The sequence below is a fragment of the Rhagoletis pomonella genome, unplaced genomic scaffold, assembly GCF_013731165.1.
Source record: "Rhagoletis pomonella isolate Grant_MI unplaced genomic scaffold, Rhpom_1.0 Rhpom_scaffold_00003, whole genome shotgun sequence".
In the NCBI taxonomy this organism is placed as follows: Eukaryota; Metazoa; Arthropoda; class Insecta; order Diptera; family Tephritidae; genus Rhagoletis; species Rhagoletis pomonella.
The window spans coordinates 74,912,794-74,930,794 of record NW_023458557.1 but is presented as its reverse complement, the minus strand read 5'-3'; the positions used below and the strand labels follow the sequence as shown (position 1 = coordinate 74,930,794).

The 18,001-nt window shown below is 32.1% G+C and overlaps 1 protein-coding gene across 2 annotated transcripts in view; it reads left to right on the top strand.

The window, feature by feature from the left end:
- Positions 1-18,001, top strand: part of LOC118735526 (cGMP-dependent protein kinase, isozyme 1-like) — a 150,744-nt gene that overhangs the window by 1,429 nt on the left and 131,314 nt on the right. The window contains exon 1 of one of the 2 annotated variants that reach the window (XM_036465327.1): positions 11,035-11,166. The exons of the other annotated variant lie outside the window; for it this stretch is intronic. The gene's annotated coding sequence lies outside the window, so the exon portion shown is untranslated. Of the gene's footprint in view, positions 1-11,034; positions 11,167-18,001 lie in introns of those variants that run through there. 2 annotated transcript variants of the gene reach the window in all.

The following is an 18,001-nucleotide window of genomic DNA, read 5'->3' as shown; positions in this document are numbered from 1 at the left end:
AAATAAAATAAAATAAAATAAAATAAAATAAAATAAAATAAAATAAAATAATTAAATTAATATCAATTAAACTAAATAAAACAGTAAAATTAAATTAAGTAAAGTTTGTGTCACATAAAATTAAATTAAAAAGTAAAATAGATAAACATTAAATACGAAAAAAATAAAAATAAAATAAAAAGAACCAGATAAATTAAAATTAATATTTTAATAGGCGAAGCACACAGAAATAAAATTTAATAAATAAAATATTATAAACAAATAAGAACTTATAAAACTAACAAAAAACTATCAAACTTTGAACCAATTAAAGGACGACTGATTTTCTACGACAGGAAAAATGACTTTGGGCCATAAGATTTTATTCAACCAGAATCTCAAAACTAAGAAAAAAACTAAAAAAAACTGTGAAGACGCCAATAAACGGGAAAATAAGCAAAAGAAAATATTTTACTTATAGCCGCTTTCACCAGCAATTGATATGGAAAATGATTTTTTATTTCATGTCAATTTCCATATAAAATACAAACAACTAAAATAATTTTTCATTTAAATTGCTTTCGTGAAAGTGGGAATTAGTAACACAAAAGCAATACAAATTTAATATATATTTTATATTATACATAATTGCAAACAGTGGAACAACTAAATAAAAATGCTCTAAAATATAAAATATACAATGGATATATGAGCACATTATAAGAAAAACATACACTGAAAAATACATTTTTGAAAAATACACTTTTCAACCAATTTCAAAACTGAAAATCTAAAAAATAAATACTAATGGTCTTATTCATAAAAAGTAAAGTATGTAGGTTTGAAATGTTTCATAAGTTTTTCAATTTATAAACCCTTTTTAAAGCTACTTTATTCTTTTATAAATAAGGCTATAAATTACAAAGCAAAGCAAATGGTTAGGGAAAGGTACAAAGGTACATATTTGGGCTCTCCAATCATTCCAACCTAACTCATCTTAAGGTAAAGACTTCATATGCACATACATAAATATGTAGATATTATATTGGACTTCTCTAGAGCTGCTCTCCAGCTTGTTCCTCTCAGTAACAAAGTTTTCAACATGCAAACGGTCTATTTTGTTTTTTGCTTACCTTATTTTAATTAATTAATTTATAAAAGATAATGCTTCATTTGATTAAATTTTATTTCATTTTTTACTTGCAATTTGTTCGAGTAATCTTATAGCAAAGGAAAGATTCACTGCACCAGACAAAACACACTTAAATATAAATGCATACATATACAAGCATATGTGCATTAATTTAACAAAATAAAGTGAGGCGAAAAATATTAAAAATACCAAGTAACCCGCTAATAACTTTTTGTCGCAATTTTCTAATAAAAAAGCCATAATCTGGTGCTCGGTATAGCTGTATACAGATAGAAATGGCTTCATTCGAGTTCGTCTACCTCAAAATTTAAATTTAATAATTTAAAATCTATCAAAAATGAAGATCACATTGAAGAGTGCCTTTATTACATTGGTTGGCATAAAACTTGGCCTTGGGATTGTACCGGCTGACTTCTAGATTAAAAAAAAAAAGTGTTTTCTACTTCAAAAACAAATTCATGCGCTTGAGAGGAATATGCATAAGTGGCAACTTTATTTGAAAGATTATGAAATCATATTATTTTTCAGGAAAGTATTTGTTTTAAAATTGGATTATATGGTCTTAAGTCTATGAACCGGATTTATTTTCACTAAGTAGCGATAAATTCAACACTTTTTTTCCAAATCGCTCATCTTGGACCTCCCCTACGATGGAGTTACAGATGCCGTCTAATACTTTGGGGATTACTGAGGAATCGTGCCTAAGTTTACTACCTATTCCAAATTATTTAAGCGATAAAAATGTAGGTTTAGTCTTCAAAAATTAACAACTCTGCTTGCCTGATTCGCGATGTTGAATATTACTACCCCCGTCTGTTCAACATATTGCCTCGAAATGTAAAAAAAATATCCATTGGAACGGTGTTTATACAGGTCCAGCTTCATTTAAGTTTACTTTGATCAACCATCAAAAGTTATCGAAAAAATTCAACTTTTCATAAGCTTGCATATATATACATACATATCTGCATATACATAGCCTAAATATGTACTTCATATACATTCTCTGTCACTACATAGCTACTCAGCTGTAGCAAGTGTACAAGATTTGCCATTGTTTACCTTATCAACGCCACACAAAACAGCAGCTGACAGTAATAAACATTAGTGACACACGCCTTCACATAGTTGGTGATAACAGAGATAATGAATGAGAGTAGATACATACAAAATATATAAAAATCGCCCACAGAAATATGAAATGACATACATATAAAAAGATTTTTTGATTAGCATCGAGACAAGAGTAAAAGGTTGAGACCCAGTCAGAGATCAATCACAGCAGCTCACTTGTCCTTGCTGTGATGCATCTTGTTTGATAAGCGTACGAAAGAGGAGTGTTTTGATGTCGACAAATAATCAGACGACGCGTCAAACTAATTGAGTTATTAGTTTTGAAATTAAAATTCTAAGAGTCCGCCTACATACATACATACATAGTATATGTAAATGTCTTTACACTATAATATTTATTTAGCAAGTATAGTGTTTAACATTTTATTTAAATTCAGAACTCGTTGAGTGCTCACCAATACTAAAAGCATAGACAGAGAGCAACGTTGATGCGGAAAAACTCATTAATACGGAATTAGCTAAAATTAATGCCGATCTGGGGTATTTTCGATGACAACATTGCTCTAAACGGCAAGTTGTTGGCTATTGTGAATGAAGAATAAACCAAGCAAACAAAGCAAGCCGAATGTTCACAAATTACCAAAATTAAGTTTTTAACCTTTATTTGATTAATACATATACATATTTTATTTTACTTTGTATTATTTAATTTCATATTATTATTTCAAGTAAAGTTTTTTCATTGTGTTTAAATTTTATTAGAAAATCCACACAAAAAAATAAAAAAAACATCGAAAGGAACAAAAAAAAGAAAAGTATTGGTCGTGTGATCCGAGCCCACGACCTCGCAGCTCGCTTAGACCTAGGGGAACCTTTTTTTGATTTTACATTGAACGCATTTCTTCAATAGTTGAGATGTAGCCATGGAACTCCGGATCGTCGTGATTGAAGTGTTAATGGATGTATACAAAAAAAAAATGATAATATCGTTAACCTTTTTTAATGCCTAAAATGGCCTCAAATTTACTACCTACGAGAGCCAAATATTCGGGTACCTTCATGTAATCTGTATGTGTTTGGTACTATACCTAACCTCTTTTAAAAGCAGACATTTTTTTCTTAAACAAAACAAATGTACAATTTTATATCTAAACTATTTAATTGATTTTGAGAAATAAAGGCCACTAAAATAAATAAGAAAAGATTTGTTTTAATCGAGAATTTTTTTTCTTTGAAAATTATCAAAAAAATTTGTATATTTTGCTTCATACCCCGTGAAAGAGGACGCTCCAATAGTTGCAATGGCCGACAGAGCAATGCTCGAGCAGGAAATTTATTTTTTTTTTATTTTTTATTTGTTTTTAATGCTTTTATTATATAATTTTTAAATTGTGTTGCTAAAAAATATTATTAAATTTAATTCTTATGGCATTTAAGTATTTACGTTTTTTCCGTATAAAATAAATTTTGCAATGTTTTATTTGTATTTGAATTAAAATAACTGACTTACTTTTATTTAACCAGCCACATATTGTTTCTGCTATTGTTTTGTTGTTGTTTTCAAAGTTTAAGTAAATTAGCAAATTGTTTTCTTAATGTGAATTTAGTAAGTTTCAGAAAATGGTTTCTTCTCTTCCTTATTTTCAGTAGTGTTTTTTCTTAAATCCAAGGAAAACTAAGCCACATTTCAATATTTGATGCATTATTTACTATTTTGCGATCAAGAATACATGTATCCAATTAAAAAAAACAAAAAGCTTTTCTCCGTGCAAAGTAAAATTTACTTTAAATTAACTGTTCCCTTAATGCGGATTAACGTTGCCGTCTGTCTCAATGCTATAAGTAACCGATAATGGTTGCGCGTGCAAGTATTTGACAGCTTCACGCAGCGTGTTGTTTATGTTTACCCCTACCTTGGTGAGGGTGTATTCGAACTTTTTTTGCTTTGCTAAATCTCACGAGTATTTGTAATTGAATTTTTGTCGCAAATGAATGTGAAGTGTCAAAGCAGCTGTATGTTAAACTATTCATTCATAAATCCTAAGCGAGTTTCATAAACACAAGTGCTACGTAGAACTCACCCCGAAGTTTGTGTAGATATGCCCTAAAAATGTATTACACTCTGTATAGATATTTGTGCTTTTTTGTGCCAAGAATAACAGGCAAAATTATGTATTTATGGACAACCTATTTAATTGTGCTATTTTAAATAATCTCCAAAAATTACGTGACCACTGTGTCTCGTAATTTTTTTTTTTTTGTTTCAATCAGCAAAAGAGGGAATGAGTGTACACACAAACATGCATATAAATATTGTTTAATATCGATAGCCATCTGTACATTTCCGGCGATGGATTTATTTCAGGGCATACAATTTAACATATGTACGTATGTGCATATGTAGATATGTGCATAAATACTTGCATATATGCAATATACAATTGTTTATTTTTGAATACTCGTACATACATATTTATGTACGTTTATAATCTAATAAAAAATTTAGCATTCGAATTTTGTCTTTCCGAACAAAATTTTTAAATCTATTTTTATTAGCAATTTATTTTTATTTATATTAGTAAATCGAACCCACGGCTTCACCGGCTGCAACTATGTATGTATGTACGTATATATTGAAAAACATTTTCGAAGTCAAATACATTTTAAATTTTCCCAGCAAACATTTTGGGCCAGTTTTTCAGTCAGTAGAACCCTATAGTACATTCACGAAATCGTAGTTAATTCTGCAATGAAAGTCAAAGAGTTAGGTTGATGGAAACCGGATATGCTTAAGGGGCTTAGTGAATCAGGGGAAAAAAGCCTCCGAAAGCGAAAGCTGTGGCTTTGCAAACATAAGGATCTCCTTTGACCGCCTGCGACCAACCTGGCCCAAATAGCTTTAGCAATTCCGCAAGTTCTAGTTTTCAGTCAGGATTCTCTCAGCTGTCCGGTGTCTCAGGTGTCTGTTGAGTGAACCATAGGCAACGCTTCCATCCACCCTCTGTTGGGTGATATCATTTCACGCCTACCCGTTCCCACCAGCTCGTGAAGCTCGGGTGAAGTAGTCCTATATTAACAAAAGCTAATAAAATATTTCCAACAAAACTAAATCTTTCCAGTAAACCTGGTACCGAATATAACACTTATTGAGGAAAACTGCCATTGAAAAATTCACTATGAAGGAAATGTTCTACAACTAAGTGATACATACCAATCGATCTATTTTTTCACCGAGAATCAAATTTGAAAATAAATTTTTATTAGCAATTTTTATACAAAATTAAAAAAATAACAATTATTTTTCATTTTTATTTTATAAATCCAAAATAACAATTATTTTTGATTTTTATTTTATAACCCAAAAATAACAATTATTTTTGATTTTTATTTAAATAATCTACAAATAACAGTTATTTTTGATTTTTATATTATGTTTCTTAGACAACAGTTATCGAAGACTTTTACTCATCAATAAAAGTCAATCACTGATATTTACTTTTAAAAGTCATCGTATATAAATCAATCATCGACTTTTATTTTTTAAGTCATACGTATAAAAGTCATGTATCATTTTTCGCAGTTAAGAAGGTGTTAGAGAACAAAAGTTTACTACGGCTTATACAAACGACTTTTAGAAGTATGATTTAAAAAATAAAAGTCATAACTGTTTTATATTGACGACCTTTAAAAGCAATCACTGACTGATTTTTTTCTTATGACTTTTACAAATAAAAGTCTTCGATAACTGTCATCTCACACATATGATTTAAAAATCTAAAATAACTGTTATTTAGATAAAAATAAAAGTAATTGTTATTTTTGATTTATAAGATAAAAATCAGAAATAACTGTTATTTGAGGACTAATTAAATAAACATTAAGAAATAACTGGTAAAGAGCGATTTTTTTAATAAAAGTTGTAACTGTAACGGTCCTTGCAGTAAACATTTACTGGAGATCCAACGCAAATTCTAAGTTCTAATTTTGATTTGCAAGTGGAGAACCAACCCAATCTCTAAAAAAAGGTCAAATTTTTATTTTTTTTTTTGCAAAATATTCTGACTTCTCCACTTAAGAAAAGCTTACAGAACAATCTAAATTCAAACTTTATTCAACTTTAAGTTAAACCTTGGCGAAAAATATTGAAGACAAATGTTGTATATCTACTTGAGAATCAAGAATTTCTCAAAGATTTGTGCATATGGATTATTTAACTCTACAGCCATCGCGAAACAAGCTTCAAACTATGAGGAACTAATTTTTTTTTTTTACTTCAACACACAAATTACATATGAATAAAAAAAGATAACAATAGTGTCTAGCAAGTTTATTAGAACATGGGTATTTATTGATTTTTTACTGTTTGCGTGCATGAAAACATGAGTTTGTATGTCTATACATATACGAGTATATATTGATGGTATCTGCAATAACGACACAACTCAAATTCGTATTTTTCAGTAGAACCAATTCAAGATTTTGTGTTTATTTTTTAGCAATATGATGTCTTAGAAAGTAATTATGTCGGTTTATTTGCAGTAATTCTGTAGGGAAAATTTATTAGCTTTCAGATAATGTCTTTTTTCTAAAGTTTTTAATAGGGGTGGACTGAAAAAATACGAAATAAGTAACAAATCCTAATTAGTTAAACGAAAATAACTCCGCTGATATTATTGAATAACGGCACAATACAAAAAATATCGACAGTTTTTGACTTATGCCAATTTTCACGATAAATGTGGGACACATGCCAATGTACAATAGTAAGGGTTACCTACTTCGGTTTTGTGACAAATGGCACCACTGCGCCCCTGTCGGATTGGTAACAAATAAGCATATGCCGATTTGCCACAGAAAAATATAGTTCTTTATAAACCTAATCCGGTATATAACTCAAAAACATGGCATTTGAGTTGTACCGTTATTGCATAAGACCATCGATATGTAAATAAGTAAATTTTGACTACTTTGTAAAAAAATACCAAAAGTGCTAATTTTAGAGACAAGCATGCGTAGAAAATCCAATATTTCGCGTTAGCGTTGAATAATTGAGACATTCGCTTGGCAAGCAGAGAAAAGTTAATTTAAAAAAGGCGTGCTTACGTCAAAAATATTTGAAAACTTGGCATTTGTCTGACAGCTTTTTCTCATTTAAATGATGGTTGGATTTTTTTGTTGTACTACCAGCATTAGAGGGATGCTATTGCCAAATCCCAAAAAATCCGATTTTTTTACAATGTATGTTTAGGGCTACCTTGTATTTCAGCATGTCATACCAAGTAAAACAGATGCTCAGGGAAACCGATTGGTCGACCGTACAGATTACTGCGCCACCGAAATGGCTCCTAGGAGCTTCTTTTCTGCCCACCTTCCCTTAAAGGAGGACTGGGCCGGGCGGAACTTCTGGAGAGAGGAAGCGGTGAACTTCTTCTCGGATGTATCTAAACTGGACGGCTGGGTTGCTACTAACCCATTGGTGGTAGGGTCTTCTGTCGAGACCTCTCCATCAGCACTAAGTTCGGGCTCGCAGATCTCTGCAGCTTATTCCAGGCCGAAGTAACTGCTTTCCAGGATGCGGTGGATTCACTGCTCCAGAGTGCTATGACAATTCGGGTGGTGAGAATTTATTCTGATAGCGCCTTGAGTGCGTTGGAGGTACGCTCTACGCGTCGTGTCGCGATACTTCTGTGTATTAGGCTTATTTCGGTCCCGTGTCACAGCGACATTGCGGGGAACTGAGGGGCTGACAAATTGGCCAGGAATAGCACTCGCGAAATATTATCGCCGGATAAAGAGCGGTTGGGTATGCCATTGATGACCTGTGGTACGCTGTTGGATAGATGGGCCTCATGTCAGCTGAGCGAGCGCTGGGCAAACACCAGGACATGCGCGATTGCAAGGTCCTTCTGGCCTCACACTCACAAAGCTGCAGCTCACACTTTTGTTGGGGGTTCTAACGGATCACTGTCCAATCGATATTCACACAGTAAGGCTGAGTATACAACCGGAGCCCGCTTGTCGCAGTTGCACCTAACCTAACCCTAACCCTACATTTGAAAAAAACACCCATTACAAATACCAATACGCGTCTACAAATACCAATACGCGTCTACAATTTCCTTCTCCCTTTTTCTTAATTTTCTAAACTTAATCTTCTCATTGGTTGCTACTACAGTTTCCCACTTCTGTTTGGTACCAAAGTTTTTCTTCTGCTCCTCCTTTTTTTAAGATATGCCAATTGTATATCCAAACCGTAAACAGATCCTGCTGCGTTCATATAGTTCGTAACTACATCCTCTTCGGTACTAGTCGCCCACCCGATCAGGGCTATACATCTCACGTTGAATAGACCTCTCGAAGGCTCACAAAACCTTTTCACATTTGTCCGGTATTTTTCGTTTTTTTTAGCTCATATAAATTTAATTGCCAACCGTGCTCAAAGTAGCACCAAATTTCATGTCCGGTTTTTCAATTGCAAATGATGCCAATTTTTAAATGACAAAAGATATATGCGACCATAAATTTATGTCCACTTTTTTATGGTATTCAAAAATTCCACTTTTTAATTAAAATGACGAGTTGCCAATAATATATGTGCATTTTTGAATGCCAAAAAGTTTATGTCAATTTTTGGAGTAACCAAAAATATATGACCAATTTTTAAATTAGCAAAAACTTATGTCCAGTTCCTAAATAAAGTAACTTCTGTGTTCAAATTTAAAATTATCAGAATTATATGTATGTCAAAATGTCGCAAAATTATTTTCCCTGTTTAAGTGACCAAAATTAAATATATGTCTATTTTTCAAGTTACAAAAAATTTTGCACCAAAAACTCATGTCCAGTTTGTATGTCCAATTTTCAAAAAACTTAACATTTATGGCTAAAAATGACCAAAAATGTCGAAATAAAAAAAAATGTATGTTCAAAATTTATGTCGAGGTTAATGTCCAAATTTTATTTCAGGTTTTTAATTACAAAAAACATCTGTCTCCTGTTTAACTGTCAAAGTTAAGTCTAACATCCAAATAAACACATATGTCTGTCCAGGTTTCAAATAACCCTAAATGTATATTCAATTTTTACACCACCATAAAGGGATGTCCATTGTTTGAAGTCCAAAGTGATGTTAAATTTTCAAATAACCCGAAAATTATGTTCAGTTTTTATATTCAGATGCAAAAATATATGTGACCTGGTCTACGGAAAGGGGGCTTAGGTGTCAAAAAATCAATTATCACTTTTTGGCTGATTCGGATGGAAGATGAGATGCTCTTTCAAGTGGTGAAAAGCAGAAAATCCTAACTTGCTTAGAAGTGTACTAAAAATAATAATAATATTAATAATAATAATAATAATAATATTAATAATAATAATAATAAAACTATAATAATATTCCGACCAACAACAACACTTACTGGACCGACAACAACACTTACTGGACCAACAACAACACTTACTGGACGTCCGGCGCGGAGAACAATTAACGAGATAATGAGAAACTGACGAAACGAGTTGCTTACTTTTAACATCTTTTTCACAGAAAACTAGTTTTCGCACGTAAGCTCCCTTTTCGTAGACCAGGTCACATATGTCAAGTTTACATTTTTAAGCTGTGTGGGAAGTAAGGCATGCAATCACCAATTTTTTTATTTTATTTTTTTATTTTTTTTTAATTTGATGCCTTTGATCATTGCTATGCATTGTATATAAAAATTATAAAAAAAGTAGAAAATAACTACTTCAGTCCAAAAAATTATAACCTCAAAATAACAAAAAAAAAAAGAACGGTCAATGGCTCGCAGCCGATTTTAAATTACTTACAATTGGCATTTTCACCGCTAAAAAATCAAAAATTACGCGAATACATAACTAATCTTCTGCAAAAAATGCATTTGTGTCAAATGTTGAACATTACTCTTTACATTTATTTGAATGCTTTTTAATTCAACGGTGCAAATTTAATTTACTAATACAGCAGCCATTCCAAGAAACACAAAAAATTCAGAGACAGCTTAATAAACGATAAAACAATTACAGAAAAAAAATCACATTAATAAATAAACGAAACTGAGTGAAACGTGACAACCATGCAAACAGCTCAATAAAAAGTACACCCAACAATAAAAACAAGAGACAAATACAAATTCAATTTGCAATTCATTAGAAATTCGCAAGAAACATAAAATTATTACACCAAAAAAACAACGAATGAATGCCAAGTGACTTCGAACAACTTACGAACAATGAGGCATATCTAATAAATAATCGCCACGAATAGCCAAAAATATTTGAGTTTTAAGAAAAAATTACCTCAAACAACATTAAACACACCTTCCCTTCAACATCGCTTCAAGACGGTCGGTCATGCATGATTTATGTATTACCATTGTGGAGGAGAATACGAAAAGAGTTTGTAGAAATTTCGCTTTGACGCATACGCGTCGGCGCACCATCACCATTGAAGAGGAGCCGCCAGCCAACAACCGTCAACAACAGAAGCCACCAAAGTGCTTACCACCACCAATCATACGTGTGAGTCCGCACACCACAAGGACGACGACCACCACCACAACAACAAGAGGTGTGCCAACCACTACCACCACCACCAACACCCGCATCACACGCGAATATTTGCTACCTAGTAGCTCTTCGGCTGCAGATAGCACAACTTCATTGACGGTAGCAGTGCCCGCCAAATTCAACATCAAAGTGTGGGCCGAGGAGGATAAAGACGAAAATTTGTGTTTGCACATCAAAACGCAACGTGGCGATAGGCGTGATCTGCCAGCGCAACGCAGCATTTGATACACGGATTGTGAGAAACCCAAGAAGGCGGGGCAGGCGAAGAAGGGCTACAAGTTGGTGATCGATTTGGATTGAAGCGAGCAGAATTGGAGGAGACAAAACTTAGCAATCAGCTTAATTTAGATAATTTGCGAATCAGCAGCAGCTAGTCAGTGAGTAAATGGAAATCGTATTTACATAGTTGATTTCTGTGAAAATATTTTTCTCGCTGTATAAAAAGTATGTTTGAACACTTTTCTTATGTCTGCTCATAACAAATAGCCGTTTTCTTGTACTGAGGCTAGCCTTCAAAGAAAAAAATGGGTTCAGTTTTGTTCGAAAATAACAGAGCTATACAAAAAAAAAAAAGTTTATGCATATTACACCAAACCTGGTAGCGAATCCGAGGCCAGTTAGTCTTCATCACATCAGGTTCTTGGGCAGTTAAAGGTCAATTAGGGAAAATTTCAATGTATAAACCTGAAAACATAAGGATATAGATATAGGTCTGGTTTTATATGCATACACTTTTTTTTTGCAACCCTGTGTAATTTGTAGTAATTTCTATATTTCTAGTTTTTTTTTTATTTTAGAAGTGAACTTACAACAAAAAACAAATATTGTATGTAACAAAAAGTTAATTGTTTTTCGTTTATTTTTAGCAAAATAAATCTCAAGTGGATATCACGCCAATGCTTATGTAGTGCATATACATATGTACAATATGTGTATGTGTCATCGCTGTCTCTCACACTAGCTAAAATTTTTGAAAAATGTTTGCAATAAATCAAAGTCAACGGTAAATCTTTTATTTGCAAGCAAAGAAATTTGTGCTAACTATTCGAACGCTTTCCGCATTACTATTGAATAAATAGAATGCTCTCTAAATGCTAAAATAACGCATGAGCTTATGTACGTGCAATTATCGTACTTACTTCAAAGGGAAACATTAGTACAGTACTGTACAAAATAGTAGAAACAAGATACCGGTTTTTAGCTCATTTAAGCTATGTACTTAAGAAGTACTGCAAATCCCATAGTTTGGGAAAATTAGTGAAATTTCTTCTTTCGCTATTGCCGGCATTACTGTATTACTAATGAACCCACATGGCGTTAAAAGGCCAGAAGTGAATTTAAAATTTCAAACCATTGACAACCCTCTTCAAAAACCTAAAACATATTCCAGTCTGTGGTTCTCGCGTGGTTCGGCTTCTCTCTTATTTTAAATAAAATGAATTTGACTTTTCAAATACGTGGCACTTACCACGTTGTCATTTTGAAATAAAGCATTTCCAAACCTACATTTTTCGATTAAAACCCAAATAATTTTAATTTAACTTTTTCAACCGGCGCCAACCCTCTTCAAATACCTCGGAAATATTCTAAATTTTCAAATAATCTTGCCGCTCGTAGGTTTTTTAGAAATTTTTTTTGTCAAATTTGCTTCCACATAAAGAATAAACACAGTTTACTTTTATATGGAAGGAACCCGCAACACCTTTAGCAAAAAATATTTATAACACGAACGGTAATTTTTAGCCACTTGAAACTAGCAAAAAAATCTAACATTTTTGAGAAAAAATTTTGAAATTTGGATGAAAATTTCAAGAGAAAAGGGGATCTCATGCGAGATACTTTTTTATTTTGAATTTTGCGGGGTTTTAACGTGGCGGGGCGCAAACCCAGCGTATGCGAAGTTTTACGCCTTTTCACTTTAGCTCACTGCCAAACGGGTGCTACCCAGAGGATACGTCGATATAAATATCCGCACAAGAATCGCTTGTGGCCACTCCCAGGTGAATGGCAGTCAAGAGCTTTTCTCACTTACGTGGACTTCTGCGCACGGAACCATCCTAGTTACTTAAAGCAACAATATTATGAAATGTTTGAGGTAAACAAAGACTAGACGGCAAAACCATGTGCTTTACCAGGGCCGAGTGTAATGTCAAACACATTTTGCACCGTAAAAGGGTCAAATTTTTTGGAATAAACGAAATCACCATTAGTTTTGTAGAAAGCTTAAACTTGAGTTTAAATTGGTTTTGTTTGAGAACAAACTGTGCTTGAAAATTTCTTAAAGATAAATTAATAAAAATAAGTACCAAACAATGTCATGTTTGAAATTGGAGTGCTAGTGATGTGACCGGTACTGTCATTTTGTTATTTAGCAATAAATATAATTTTTTTCTATTTCATAAAAATGTAACTTCGAATATTAAATACGTAATAAATTGCTTATTCAATAAACTAAGTAAATAGTTTCATTGCACAAGTGCATCGTAAAAAAGACCTCAACACGAGCTTCTAAATATGTAACTTTTATATTTACTAACTTATTCATGAATAAATATGTTTCTTTCATTGCAAAGTTCACGAGCAACGGAAGTATAAAAAATTTGCACACCGCTATAAGTAAACATAGTTTCATATATTGTACGTGCATATATATGTATGTGGTCGTGTATGCCTAGATAAATATAAAATTATGTGGATTCAAGAAAATGTGCCTTTCTTCTTATTATCAAAAGAAAAAAAAGAAGACGTTGTTGACATTAGAAATAGTATGTATGCTTGTCTATATGTACATACATACATGTATATGGACATATATGAGCCTTGCATGATTCTTCAAAAAGTGGAGTTAATCGATGTGTGTGCCACTGAACGGCTCATATATGTACATATGTATGTATGTTTATTTACCTGCTGGCGTACTAAAACAGCAGCTACACTGCAGTCAACGCCAATGAATTTTTCATTAATTGTGCCAACCGATTCGATAAGTTTGTTTGCGTTTTTAATTATTTACTCAGACACATACACACACACACACCTGCGCAGAGGGCGCTGAGTTCAGGTATGTATGTGTGTAATTTTTGCTACTTTTTTATCTTGCTTTTAATTTTTCTTTTTTTTCTGGCTTTATTTGTAATCATTTTTAATACTTTTTACTTTCAACTGGCGCTGAGTGTTGTATATAATTATGTGTACATAACGAAAATAACCATCTACTTGCATTAATTTACTTTTCTTAAGTAGCTTTTTGCACTCAGTGGCTCACAGTGGCCTCTAATTGCTTTATAAATGATCACCTTAAGCACTTGTACTTAAGTGAAGCACATAAATTGATATGAATCTGTGTGTGTCACGGTGGGCATTATGATTAATCGACACCATGGAATACTTGCGTGAGTACTTTGCTGTGTTTTTTTTTTTTTTTTTTTTTTGATACTTATTTTAAAATTTTAGTTTATCAAACAAACACTACAATTGAAGCAAAATTTCTTTAAGGCACTCTGGCCTACAGGGCGTATGAGTGTTGTCCTTTTGAAGATATTCAACTGCCAAATTTCCATATTTTTAAAGGCATTGTTCATACAAAGAATCTGTATTAAGCATCGCTGTGATATATTCATACTATTTTTAGCATATTTACTGCTAATTTGGGCACAATAAAGTAAGTCTGCCTCGCAATTTGGCGTATTAAATATTTGGTTCATATTTGGTTAATATTTGACGGATTCTCAAGAGAAACCTAATTTTTGTTTGTTATCAATTAACAACAGTCAGCTACAAATATGTTAACGCTTTATAGAGCTGATACATATGTACATATGTATGGAAATCGTAGTTTTTTTAAGTGTTAAAAGCGTGTTGGCGAATTAACATATTTTTTTTTACTTTTAGACTTGCTAAATCAATCTTTCAAAAATACTGGCAGACAAAGTAGCAAACCAATTTTACCAACAGCATGCTTATTATGCGACTAAAAGTAATGCAAAAAATTTAAGAGTTGGGTTGTTAAAAAAATTAAGCAATTAAACAAAGAACAATTTTTGGCACCTTTGGTATCTCTATCTTTCTTAAAAATTTATTCAAAAATATATTTTAAACCATTTTGAAAGTTTTGAAATTAATTTTTTATCACTGTGGCGCATTTGTTTGCAAAAAATCTCATAGATTCCTTAAGCTTAGTGTCGAGCACTTATTTCCATTCTTTCTGTCGTTTGGAAAAGTATTTTGCCGCTGCCCTTTTGCTTGAGAGCTGCAAACTGAAAGACTCCAAATGTTTGCAGGGAAGTAAGTGGATAAGTATGGTGACCATATTTATGAGAGCTGAATATGGGACAAAAAATTATTTTGCAAATTTTTTGGACAACAGCTTACAGATCTTAAAGCCTCTTCAATAATCCTAGATATATTAGCCCTGCACCAGTATCCTTTTACCCTGTCAAATCCATTTGAAAAATTCGTTAAATTTTAGTATAATAAAGTGCAATTTTAAGTTGCTTAGGCTTACCATTAATTTTTGGCATCTTGTTTTTTTTTTGTTTCATACAAAGTAAATATGTTCGACAATTTTTTTTTGAAATAGTAGAAAATGAGTAGCACTTTCCACCTCGTTACTCAATTTTAATGCGTTACAAAACTGCAAACCAAATTTTTTTCCAAAGATTCCAATTAAATGGTTTGAAATTTTGGTGAATTAATTTGTAGAACTAATTTTTATAGTCTTTTGCACAAAGTGGAAAATTATATGGTTTCAAATACACGACATTAAAAGAAATACAGAACATTTGGCGTCCCGTAAAAAAATTAATAAATTACCAGGCCAATGGGTCCAAAAAAAGAGGACTGTTCCGTATAATACAGGACGGATGGTCACCGTACCCATAATACCTAAAACAATTATCGACAGGGGAGGCAGCCCCCATTGACTGAGCATATGCCATATTTACGGATCGCATACTTTGTTATGGGTTCAACAAGATTTATCAATTATAACACATTTCCGCAAAAGGAGAATATTTATGTATTTCCTGTGGAAAAACTAGCAAGAGCCATGTAAATTTTGAGCAAACAAATTATAGAAAAACAGAACAAAACCAAGCACGTGTATTTCACTTGAGATAGCCATGATTTTTTTCTGAAGTTTGCCAACATTTTAAAATCATATAAAAGTGAAAATAAAAAATGAAATTGTTCGAAATTGTTGTTGCTTGAGATTGAAAATGAAAATGTGTGTGTGAGTTTGTGAGTAAATTTAAAAATTAAATTGTTTGGAAACGTCAAGAATTTTAAAGGTGACTCTCAGCGGTTCTACCTTACTATATTTTTATCATGGGCATGAGCAGAAAATTATATATGTACCTACATATGTATTTACATTGCTATTTTTAGCTACAATTGGAATAAAATTAACCCACTCATTAAATAGATTTATTGCATCAGAAATATACGTTTGCTAAGCATTCGATGGACAACAATTGTCATTCACAAATTGAAACATATTCACAAGCGTGGGTGCGAAGATATCTATATATGTATGTATGTATGATGAACATGCGTGCTTTATATTTATGTGGTTATTTGAAAGCCACTAAAAATAGCTCATTCTGACACGCATTTAGCTTTCAACACGCTTTTACGCCCAAACAATTCGAAAAATTATCAAATGAGTTGATTATTTACTTTGAGTGATTGCTCGCTAGTAAGCCTGAAAATTTTACCTGAGTTGGAAATACTAACTAAAAATATGTGTGATTTTACTTGCTACTGATGCATTTCCTTATTTATCTATCTATGCATATACATATTTTTGTGTGTTTGCACGGATTTACATATGTATATATATCCGCAACACACGCTATGTATTTGGCTTATCAGTATACATGCTACATATTTACATACCTATGTAATAATAAATATCGTATCTACTAAATGGAGTGTTTATTAAAAATGCGCTATCTATTTAGATACGAATATAAATAGCCGTTTACACACATACAGACGTATGTATAAATATATATTAACTAGTTTTCATATGTTTTATATAAACAATTTCCGCTGTGGCAGCACAACAAGCTCCTTTTTTTCTTTTCATTTATATTTTCTCACAAAGTTCTACGCTGTAGGTTTTATTTTTGTAACACAAAAAACAAAAAACAAACATTGCACTAAATGTATCCACATTGTGTGCAAAAATTGCTACGAGAATGAGTTATCAATGCATTCAAATAGTACTAAATAGATATGTATAGATCAAGCAGTCATAAACTATTTATGTAAATATATGGCCAATACAAATAAACAGCTGAGTTGATTAGAAAATAAATATTAAAGGCGCGTAAACAGCTGGTGTTGATTGTTGGGTTGTTCGTTTTTATACATTACATAGACAGACAGGCAGCAGTCTAATTTATAAAAAAAAAGTCAACATCAGCAGCTTAACTAACAGATAAATTGTTTGGTAACTAGGAATATTCCGAAAAGGTACACACTAGGGCGAGTTTATTTGTATAGCCGATTTTTTCGTGAGTAACGATTTATTTACTTTGATAATATATACCAAAATTTTTAAGCGTTGAAAGAGCAAATGTTAAAACAAGTTGTCTATCTAGATTTTTACAGTTGTCTTTTGTATGAAAAAAGATGTTTTCAAATGAATACACTGTAAAACATTTTCAGTTTTTTTTTCTGGGGAATTCAGGAAACCCAGTATTTCTGAAAGATTGTATTTGGGTAAGGCTACCTCAAGTAGTCCCCGAATTTACCAAGCTTAATATATTTCAATGATATTCAGGCAGCGCCGAGTTTTGTAGTCGAAAAGTACACTGTGTAAATTTTATTGCGAAATTCCAAATTGTTTTTTCTTAATCAACAATTGAAAATTTTTGCAGTGTTCTGGAAATTTTTATTTTTCTTTGGAAGTAATTATCCGAATGAAAAAATTTGTTTGGGTACAGATTTAAAAAAACATTAAACTATAAAATGAAATTATTTGCGTTTGTTGTTATTAAAAATTATTGTCTACGAGGCGCAGAAATTGCTTAAATGTTCAATTTTTCATAAAAAAAAAATTATTGAAAAGCAAAAAAAAAATAGTTTTGTATAAATATTTGCATTTAAATTCCTTTTGGCCAGAAAAATAGGAATTTAGACCATAGTGCATTGGCGCCAAATCGCAAAAGCGAGTCCTTATCAACGAGGTCTTTCCAACCACCTTTG